Source organism: Solanum dulcamara, chromosome 1 (assembly GCF_947179165.1).
Source record: "Solanum dulcamara chromosome 1, daSolDulc1.2, whole genome shotgun sequence".
Taxonomy (NCBI): domain Eukaryota; kingdom Viridiplantae; phylum Streptophyta; class Magnoliopsida; order Solanales; family Solanaceae; genus Solanum; species Solanum dulcamara.
The window spans coordinates 29445474-29457853 of record NC_077237.1 but is presented as its reverse complement, the minus strand read 5'-3'; positions in this window follow the sequence as shown (position 1 = coordinate 29457853).

Here is a 12380-nt window from a genome sequence, read left to right as displayed (position 1 = left end):
GTAAAATAGACAAGTATTTCCCCTAAAACCCTTAAAAGTCTGCTCTAAGCATAGAAATGATGGAGATGATTCTAGTGTAAAAAGGTTACAACTGATGGATTTCAGACTTGCCTCCATCATTTCACCTTCCAAAAGATAGAAATTATGCGGGATTGCTTCAACAACTGCTTAGCGCCAAGTAGGCTAGATTTCTCAAACAAGTAGTTATAGGTGTGTTCTCATTGCATAATATATTATAGATTGATGGGAGACTTGTGGTAATTCGAGGGGGAACAAAATGAACAGGAAGAGTATGGGGTTAGGGAGGTAATTCTTAGGAAAATATTTGTACTCATAAGAGGTCCAATACTGGGCTACTAATATATATGTGTGTATGTGTTGTGTTCATGTTGACTATTACATGTGAATACTTGTTTAAGTTAATGTTAAGGGAACAAAAGGGTAAACTTGAAATGACTTCATATCAATAATATAATGCAACGAACATGTTGATTTACTTGTGGCCTTGAGTGTTTTTTTGCATTATGGTGGTGATTATGTTGTGATTATTGGATCGGGTACCACACTGGTATAATTGGATTGGATACCATATCCGTATATTTAGATCAAATAATACACCAGTACACTAATAATGGGATTGGGTACCACACCAATACACTAACAAGGGGAATGGGTACCAAGTCGGTACATTAACAAAGGGAGGGTAGGTTCCATGAGAGGACCATATATGTGCATTTGTGATCACGTGGAACATGTTTCATGCATTGGTTCTAGGTATTGGTTGATTTCATGATATTATAACAGGAATCTATGTATTCATGACGGTTGTGATATGTGATTGGCATGTTTTTATGGTATATTGGGTTATGCATAAGAATTTAAGGAGAGGAGTGGAAGTTCCACTATGTTATACTTGTGATTATAATTATGTGTTAGCTATTTTGCTATGTTATGGTTACTAGGTCAGGCTGATGATCTAAGATGGGGGGGGGGGGTGTCTGGCATATAGTTGGGAACTGGTTATGATGGTAAATGTTTAGAACATATCTCTTAGCGGGAATTGAGTCAAGGTGGTTTAGTAAGAGCCTTGCATGTGGTTTATTGAGATAGGTCATATGCCAGGTTGTTGGCATGAATACTTGAAGGAGAATGAAAGACAAATTTGGACCCAAACCAAACAAAGCATAAACATTATAGTGAAAGACCCATAACATATCAGTAACAACATCGGGAGTCTCCTCCACCTCTTATCTATCATGAAGAGCATAAAACCGATTGTTGTGTTGACCACACTTTGGGTGCACTTGAGAACACTATTGCATTAGGCCTCCATGAGAAACTTGGACTTGAGGACGACCATATTTAACTCTACATTCAGCATGATGACCCAGATTCCCACACCTATAGTACAAATTCAATCCCATTAAACACTCTCCCTTGTGATTCTTCACACACTTGTACCATGCATGGATAACTTGGCCATTTGGAACTTCTCTGGAGACTCAGGGTTGGACACTCTCTCTTTGTAAAACCTTAGAGTTAGAACATTTGAAGAACCTTTCCTAGAATACCTTTGGCGAAATTTAGGACGCCCACCATTGTCGAACGTAGCATGATAAGAATCTTCACCATCGGTCCTTGCCTTTTTGGACTCTCTAGCTTTCCTCCATAGCTTCTCAAGCTCTATTTTATTTGCATGGGTCATGAGTCTAGAAATATCTATTTCCCTAATCAACATAGCTATCTTACACTCCTTGTACACCAAATCTAACATACCCAAAACAAACTTGCTCATACGAGCTCTCGAGTCGACATCTATAAAAGAGCATAATTTGATAATTGGGTGAACTTAAGGACATACTCCCTCACACTCATATTCCATTGCTTGAGGTTGATGAACTCTTATATCTTGTCCTCCCTCAACTCAAATGGGAAAAAGAAATCAAGAAATATTCTTCTGAATTCTTCCCAATTCACGGGATCCGCCTATATAGGCGTTTCACTCTACCATTGATTAAAGCAAATCCTAGGAACACCCTTCAATAAATAAGTAGACTACTCCACCCTCTCAACTAGGCTAACCCCCATTATCTCCACAATTATATGAATACTCTTACGAAATTCTTATAGATCCTCATCTACCTTGGAACCCCAAAACTCCAGATAATTCATCCTTATAAACTCACGGACCCTTGTCGCTTCTGTACCTATATTTGGGTTCACGGGATCCACCACCTTATAATTGGCTTATGCCGTCATAGCTTGGGAAAATACTTGGAAAGCCACTCTTAACTCGGCATGTGAGACTTGATCATTCAAAGGTTCATTTAGTGCTTTTTCCTCCTCTTCAACCATATTCCTTCGAACGAGGTATCTTCATGGAGGCCTTTTCTGAAAATTATAAAGAACAATCGTTAGAAGGGAAAGACTTATAGTACAACTTTATCACATGCCTATATCATGAAAGAAGTGAGTTTTTTCATAAGATGAACAATATTCTACATCGATGAACAAGATTCTACTTGACACGACATGTTAGACTTCCTAGGAAACTCCTTAACCTTGTACTCTAATACAAAGTTTGTCACACCCCAAGTTAGACCCTATGAGTAGCGATCGGAAACCAATAGAATCCCAACCAAGCCTCTTAGCATATATTGCATTAATAAGGTCAAGTAAAATATAGTGAAATCAAGCAGAATAATAATATAAATCATAGAAGTCTAAGAATAAAAGGAAACTCAAGTCATATGTCCAAATGAACTACATAACTCTATGAATAAACATTTCTCTATAACTAGACGGGGGCTTTTGACAAGATCCTAGCTCGTCCAAACATAAGAGAGTAAAAAGTACAATGTAAAAGAAAGTCTCATCCTTGATGAGTGAGGACTCACCAAACAACTCTAGATATAGCAAGCTCTAACCCCGAATAGGATGTGTAGCGTGATCGTATGTCCCCATATTATGAGACAATATAGGGAAAAGTATGTGTTAGTACATAAAGGATATTAAGTATGTGAGATATGCATAAACAATAAATAGAGCCTAAGCAATATGGCATAGGATGCATGACCAACGTAATGATAGAATAGATAAGACTTAAAAGCATTTGAAATCATGGTAAAAAGATGTGGTCAATGCATCAAAAAACTTCATAATAAAACTTACATCATTCATATAACTTGTGTGGGATAAGATCTTTAGCCGAAATATAAGACCATGCGAGCTATAACATGGAATCCGATGTAACTCCCATATCAAGAAGAGAGAGGCTACTTGCCAAGGTAGACTTCGTGAGAATATCTTACACATCATGAGCTATATGTGGATTAACTATATAGTCCATAAAGGCAACCTACAGGGGCAACGTAGTTTGAGACTTTAGGTTGCTACTAAGATTCCCTTGGGTAACAAACCTTTGTGTATTGGACAGAACCCCACCTAAAAGTCCTCTGGTTCTTAGTCAATATTCCAAAGGAATTCATTAAAACATTAATACATTATTAATAACATCATAATGAAAAATAATTATACGAGTAGCTCATTAACTTAGTTAATTTAAAAGAATCCATATAATTTGGTGAAAATTGTCCTTATCACCTTTTAATCATGATTGTATGCGAATTTTCCTTATCAACCATAATAACTTCTTTCAACTCATTGATACATCATTTTTGATCTTCATCAATCATTCATAAGTCTCAAACTTCATTCATAAAAAGCCTCTTTTAAAACCATTGAAATTCATAATCATATTTCATGGAAATCCTCATTGAACATAACTTTATGCATGGGTACCTGTAGAACAACTTGAAATTATGCAATTAAGATAGAGTCATGCTTATAATAATCATTGAAGCAAGTAAAATCATAATTGAAACAACCCAATGGAATATCACAAATCTAGGGTTAGAAAGTAATTGAAATTGAGGGGATTTTGCTGAAAACCTTGAGACTTCACTGGTGAACGGAAACCAAGAATTAAATACCACATAACTTGATGAATTATAACCTTGAAACTGAAAAGGGGACCTGTATTCATTAAACCCTAATTTCTCTTGTAGAAGAAGACTTTGAGAGAACTCCTTTGATTGCCTTAGGAGAATTTAGACAATAAACAAGAATAGGGAAATTTTTGAGGGGTTGGGTAGTTATAGGTTCTGAACTTTCCCTTAATAATTTCTAGATTCATTGAACCAAAATTAGGAAAAGATAATATTACACTTTATTAATTTAACTTGGAAGGCCCTACGAGTGGGCTTGTACGATTTGTCATTACTTTTACAGGTTCGTAGAAATGACACGTCCTATTGAGTCTTGAGAACTCTGAAAACTTGACTCTCTAAATCATCCCTACGACTCATTCTTACAATTTGTCAACATATTTATGGGTCGTAGGACCCATTTGTTCTGTTGACCCTGATAAACCTACAAAACTTAGTCTCTGATCTTTTCTTATAGGTCAATTTTATGAGTCGTCAAAAGGCCTATGTTTCATCAACTTGACTTGTAGACCCTCCCTCATCCTTGGCCAACCTTCCTTCCTCAGTACCAACCCTACGAGCCACTTTTATGACTCATAGGAGTGCCTATGATTTGTAGGTCAAGTCATAGTCTCAAGGACATTCTAATTTTCTTGAAATCTTCCCTCATTTCAACCTTTCCACTTCCGAGATCTTACAATTTCTTTTCAGATCGAGCTATGAATTTCCTTTTAATGGAGGAACATATAAGAAATAAGATGGTGAAAATGCTGAAACTGATATAACTATTACCACGTTAGTCATTGTGACTATGGGACCTAAAGACCATAGAAGTGATGGTTAGCATGGACTAGGTCCACTTACCCCTTCTATGAGATCTTGTGGGTCAATGCTTGTGACCTCAAAGACCAAAGAAAATGGTATTCTCCAATGCAATACCAAGCTTATCGTGAAAACCAATTTCATTAGTCTTTGTGAATGCGGCTCAAAGTTCATAGACACAAAGAACAAAGTTATGGGCACTAACAAAGGTTGCACCATCTTAAACTTGAAGTTGGCAAAATGCCTCGACACGGGCTCGAGATTAATACCTATGTACACAAAGAAACTATGCTACCCTACCAAATATGACATTTCAAATTCAATGGAGATGTCAAAGCTTATATCTGAGGTCGTCTCGATAAAAAATAGTCCCACACTCAAGGCTCTATTTAAGGCATACGCCACAATGTTGCTTAGAATGAGTTCAAAAGCCTTGGGACCCACACAAAGAATCCATATAGACCAAACTTGATTTTTGGAGCGAACGTAACCATTAGAATTGTATTTTGAGGTCGTTTACCTAATGTTTTGAACAAAATCTACCATTTAAACTTCAAATGTATAAAAACCAACATAACAACTAGGTGACATAACTATCACTCCTAGAAAGTCATAAATGACTTGGGATTACTGTAGAAAATACCTAAATGAAAACACCAAAAAGTAGAGAGAATGACCTAGAGTATCATTACGGGTATAAAAATGACTTTGTATATTCTTAATCTTTCTTAATGTTTTGCAAGGTTATGATTTAAATTGGAACTCTTGAAGAGTTTCCAAAAGCAATAGAATATCTGCTGAAAAGAGAAACTTATAGAATTTGACAGGTCCTAAAGTACCATATCTCATGGAATTGATCTTCCATGAAGATAGTGCATAAAATTGGAATGCAAATTCAAGGTTTTGAATTGATGTTTCTATTAGGGGAGAGAATATGTGTTGTACTCTTTTTCCTTAAAAGGTTTTATTCCACTTAATTTTCCTTGTAAGATTTTAATGAGGCTGCCAAAATGTGTATTATTAAAAATATGTAATTTTTTTACTTTACTAGAATTATTTCCACTGAATTTTTTAGTTTAATTTTAACGAGACATATTATCTATAAATTAAAAATCCAAGAAGGAGTGCTATATATTGTCTATTTTTTTGGAAAAAAGGTAGTAACATAACTTTGGGACTACCTATTTTATAATGGGAGAGGCACAACTAATAATAGTTGTGTGAGTCTCCATTCTTCTATTAACACTTGGATAATGAGTTCAGTTACTTACTTTACATGTCCTTCACCACCCCTTTCTTCCACTTAACCCTTTTTTATTTTTTATTCTTTTTGATCTTACCAAATATCTTCTTAAAGCAATTTTATGGAATCAGAGTCCTTTTATTATATTAAAAAATAATCCATTAAGAAACTAATTCAAAAGTGAATTTAATTAAAAAAATAAATCGGAGGGGATATTTACATTTTAACCGATTCAAAATTGACCAGCTTTAGGAAATAAAAACAAAAGCTAAACATTTTAACATTTTCTAAACCATCCCTCAATAACTCTTAATATTTCAGCTTCCTCATTTGCGCAGCAAGGGTGACTCCTAATCCATCCCAACTCCGGTCTTTGTTTGCTTTTTCTCTGTGTGATTTACATGCATCCTCATCAAAATTATGGTGAATATAGTTTAGCTTTTAGAAGTGTTCTCTTTATTTTTTTTCATTTTCTTTTTATGTCTGCTAATGTTTTTTTGGTTTGTATGTGAGTAATCTGGTGGAGTTCTGTTGGGGGAACTTGTGTGAGGGTTAGAGTCCTACATTCCATATCCAATGATCTTTATAAGTCCTTTTGTCTTCTGCCTTACTTTTCAAAAATTGTATGCACTGATTCTTTCATCTTCTCCGGTTGAAGAAATAGAAGAGGAAACTTAGTTTCTCTTAGTCTCCTTTTTTGAGCTCTCTTTGTTGGGTGTACACTCTGATAGGTGGATCATATTTCACAATCCTCGATTTTTTTGTGAACCTTTTTATAAGCTAACATAGCTTATTAGGCTAGGTTTCTTGATCATAGCTATTCAACCATTAGAGTGGCAAAACTATAACCTGTAAATGTAATAGTTGGAAAAATCTTTTGTTGATATGCATATTGTCATGCTTGTTTCTGATGGTGATTTTTCTTATTCTTATTTTGATCGTTAGTAACTGCACTTTATCCATGTTAGTATTTTTCTTCTCATGCTTGGTAGTTTCCTAAATATGTGTAACTGATGTAGACCTATCTGATTGATGGCTATGTTGGATAGACAATATGCCAACTGGTTTACTTCTTTAAAAATGTGACTAATTTGAATTTTTAGTTGTCACTTTTTTATTGATCTATTCAATCCTCTCCTAACTTTCATATGATTCTCCACCCACAATCATTTTTCTGAGGATTAAAGAATTTGTTTCTATCATAATGTTAATGATGTCATGTAAAATACAGCATTGTAGTGCTTTCTCTATAGCCACTGCACAATTAAATAATAAAATAAATTTAATAAAAAAAATACAGATACACATATTTTCAGTTAAAATAATTGAAACACTTTAAAAGAATTTCACGTTAAAAATAAGCATGTTATTCAATATTTTAATAGTATTGTAACACCTCCTAAAATCGTTATATATGGTGTTCCAATTCTTGATAAAAATAATACTGCTTCTATATTTGGGCATGCCTTATCATCCGATGGTCTAAATTAAGTGATTCAAATTTTTACATAACCCTAATATCATTACCGACAACTTTTGTAAGACCATATCTTAAGATTCAGAGGCTAATTAGGTCAAATAAATTAATCTTTGCAAGACCTGATGCTGTGAAGAAATGGAGTATTTATAGAACAAAAATCATATCTCATTGTAGGATGCTCCAAATCAGTTGATTCTTGAATGACATGAAAGAAAACTTGTAGATCTAAAATTCATATGAGACACCAAATTCTAATTAGGCAGTATCTTGTTCAAACGTAGCTCCAAAAAAAGGTATTCTATATAAAAAAAGATTCATCTCACCAAGTATAGAAGATCTAGATCCATTTGACATCACACATGATATCAATAGTCCTTCATTAGATATCACCCATGACATCACAATCCTAGATTAAAGTTTTAAATTTTTCTTTATAATTATTTTAATTATTATTAGGTCGCTCCTTCACACCTATAAATACCTACCTTATTTCGTCATTTTGTTCATTAATCTTTCTCAAGCAACTCTTCTCTCTCTACACTTCTTTATTCATTTTTAAAATATAGTTTTAGTGCTTAGTAGTGTAAAAATACTATTCTGGTGATTCATATACTAGAGTAGTACACAAAATGCTCCGGTGAGGAGAAAAGGTTAGGATTTAAGAGTGTTCATTAACTACTTCAATTCTGAGTAAAGCTTCAGATTCTAAGTATGTAAGGCTTCAATGAGAGTATTCCTTTCACACTCATGTCTAAATTATTATGATTATATGATAAATTATATTTATTTTCTATAAGCTTTACTCTAAGGTATGTGGGTATTGATTCATGGATCTTTTCATCCATGAAGCCCAAATAAATTATCAAAGTCTTCTATTTAATTCAAGCATTAAACTTTATGGGTTTTCATATCATGATTCCAAATGCATAGATTATTAAGTATTTGAAGTTTAATTACCTATTATATATTAGCGTATGTAAGGCTTTAATGACAGTATTCCTTCAACTCTCATTTCTAAAGTATTTTGATTATATGATAAATTATGTTTATTTTCTTTAAGCTTTACTCTAAGGTATGCGGGTATTGATTCATGTATCCTTTCATCCATGAATTCCAAATGAATTATCAAAGTCGTCTATTTAATTCAACTATGAAACTTTATGGGTTTTCATATCATGATTCCAAATGTATAGATTATTAAGTATTGAAAGTTTAATTAACTATCTTATATTAGCATATGTAAGGCTTCAATGAGAGTATTTCTTCCACTCTCATGCCTAAAGTACTTTAATTATATGATAAATTATGTTTATTTACCCAATTGTTTTCAAGGTTTACTCTAAGGCATGTGTGTGTTTATTCATGGGTTCTTCCACCCATGTAGTCAAAAACTCTTTCAATTAAATCTTTTGATTTCAAGTAATATTTTCTTATGGGTAATTCTTATTTCTACTTAATAGCGAGAATCATGGTTAAACTAATAATTATTGGTCTATTTTGATGTAAAATGATTTCATATTTATGAATTGATGATTTGCAAGTATTTTCTTTATTTATCTCTTTAAAGGTTCTTGAAATTCATGGTGGACTGTTTAAAGCATGATTTTTAATTGATGGATTTTAAAGTATATATGCATAATTTCACTTACATTCATGTTTGAAAGTTGAAGTGATTTGAACCCACCTAATTTTAATATATTTTCAATGAAGTTTGACTTGAAAGATTTGACTCCAAATGAATATTTATGAAAGCAATATCTATGATCAAAAGAGAGTCTTATAAAATAAAAGAATGATGAAATGATATGAATGATGGATTCTTTATGCAATAAGGACAATTCTTGCATATTTAAATTACTAACGGTTTTAATGAGCTATTCCACCGAATGTGATATTTTGAATTCTCAAGCTATATGCTATGACAATTTTGAAGTATTAAACTATTCCATGGGATTGACTTAGCACCGAATAGGACATTGAGGTGGGATTCGGTAAGAAAATCTTAGTAGAAACCTCTTATCTCATTAACTGTGTGCCAACATAGGAACCCTTGTAGGTTTAGGCTAATGGATCCATGAAAACCCTTAAAGTTAAAGTTAAAGAAATGAATGAAGTTGACAGAGTTCTACCCAGCAAGTAGTCTCCTCGGCCTACGTAGGGGGTTATATTGGATTCCATGTAATAGATCGCAAGGTATTAAATGTCGTTTATGGTCATCTTCCCATAAAATGAATATTTTAAAGAGTATCTATATGATTGATTATGCATGCATTGCATTATGTTTCATATTACATAAATGTTTTAGTGTTTCCTCACTGTTCATGCATGCATACTTATTTAGTACATTTAAATTACTAACATATACTATTTTGCCTAATTGATATCATATCAACATCAGTACAAAATAATGGACTTACCTTGTATGTCCAACTCGAACTGCACCTATTACACTTTCCTATCTAATTTTCCTTTCAATCTTCGACTTTATATTTCAATCATATTTCAATCTTCTTACCTTATCCAGCATGCCTCCTTCACACCATTATTTACTTGTATACTAGGTAGCTTCCAATATCATCCGTCATTTTCTTCTATCGATGTCGTTCTTCAGCTGAAACCAAAGGTTAGATAAAGGAATTTCATGTCCTATGGCTAGGCTCTATCGCACAATCTTAGATATGAAAGAAAGGTGACATCCTAAATGCCCTGTAGCCTCCTATTTATAGATGTGGCGCAACACACCGATAAACAAGACTCTACTAGACACAGTCTGTAGACATTATGAGGAAGGACCACTCTGATACCACTTTTATCATGACTCAACTCCGTAGGCCATGACTGGGGTCCGACCTAGACCTCCGTATAAATAAATCTCAACTATAAGAACTATACATAAGAATCTAGAGGGTGATAGCAAATTCGTCTACATATAGCCTCTTTCATTTGCACCATGTCATGTAAGGGCCGACAAGGTTACCTTAACATAATAACATTTATAATATGCCATATAGGCACAAGTGAATCAAACTCGTAAACAACCCACCTACATATATCTACAGACCTCTAAGAATATTAACAGTGACACATGGCGGGATAGGGCCCCCGTTGTACCCCTGAATAAATAACTATATACATTATATGATCAGCACCAAAAGCTAGGCTCCAGAATAGTGGATCACTTCTGACATAGCTAAGTGGGAGTCCTAAGATGGCGGGATCTCCAAAGTAAGTACATGTACCTGCAGGCATGAAATGCATCCCTCCCCCCTCTCCGAAGAAAGGGAGGTCAGTACGATATATGTAAGGAGTATGTAAAATATAACATATCATAGCGGAGATCATAATTGAAATAAGGATGCAGGGGATAAGTGTAATAATTAACAAATTAATGTACCTGCACCTTAGGATACGTAGTCAAATACATCATCATACGCTGTGCCCGGCTTGCTAAGGAACCCGGTATTATAACTATTTAATCATATTACCATATCATCATCCCCTCTCATCATGTATATTATTTCATCAGGTCATCGTATACATCATTATATCATCGTATATGGAATAATCTTACCGTATATGTTATCATAGTAAATCCGGTCCACTATGGGGCTCGGGGTCACAAGTGTATCCTTATATTTTCATATGCATGCCTGTATAAGTATCCGGCCCTTTAGTGAGGAACTCGGTGAAAGAGTAGTATACATAACATACTATACCCGACCCCTTTATGGGACTTAGTACCATTATCACATAGTAAAATATACCGAGGAACGTTTGGCCTGATCCATAATTTAAAACAATGCCGAGAAACATATAGCTCCATCATTTTCATCATATCATCATATATATATAACCTGCCTGGGACTCGGTGAATAACTTCATCGTATATGATATTTCATCATCGTATACTTTATATATATATATATATATATATATATATATATATATATATATATATATATATATAGCCGGCCCAAGACTCGGTGAAGGAGTAATAAAGTTATACATGATAACGTTCTCGACCCATCGTAGGACTCGATAAAAGAAGGGTTATCGTATGCATGATTAGAGTAGTGACAAAACCATATGCAACTAGGTTATCTCCTAAGAATCCACGAAACAGTCAAGTGAACCATCACTTGAAGACCAAGGAAGTAATTCTCCGAGGTACCCTTTAGATGTTATTAGGGATTTCATTAATTAGGGCCTCAGGAACCACAGGCGTGTACCAAGATAATGCCACACAGTTTATGCAATCAAAGACACAATTTATTCAATCAGACACATAGCTTATGCAATCAGAGGTACAACTTATGCAATCAGAGACATTTATCCTCTCAGAGCCTTTTAGAATAGGAGCTTATATTTCCATTTACTATTCAACTATAGGTGGCTCGGGAGTAGTAATCAAACTAGTGTAGGACCCTTAGTATTCAAATTTGTCTACGAGTCACAAATTATATCAGGAACCTATAAATGGAATTACCTCTAAACTCATATCAGACATTATTTCACTTACCTTAAGCGATTTCAATGAAAGAAGGAGATATGCCTTATATGTACTACTTTTCATCCCATAAAAGACTTTAAAGGAGATGAGTCCACTTAGTGTAGGAGTTCTAACATCCAGAAGTGAACAAGGGTCTTTACTCATTGTCATGACCCAACTCCATAGGCCATGATTGGTGCCCTATTTGGGCACCCATACGTACCCTTGGCCCCACTGAGTATGTTAGCAGAACAAACAAATTAGGAAATCAAAAGAGATCGCTAGAGAGAGCACGAAAATAGATGTAGCACACGAAGGCCGTTAAGGCCATCACTGAACACAGGCCCAAAACACATATAC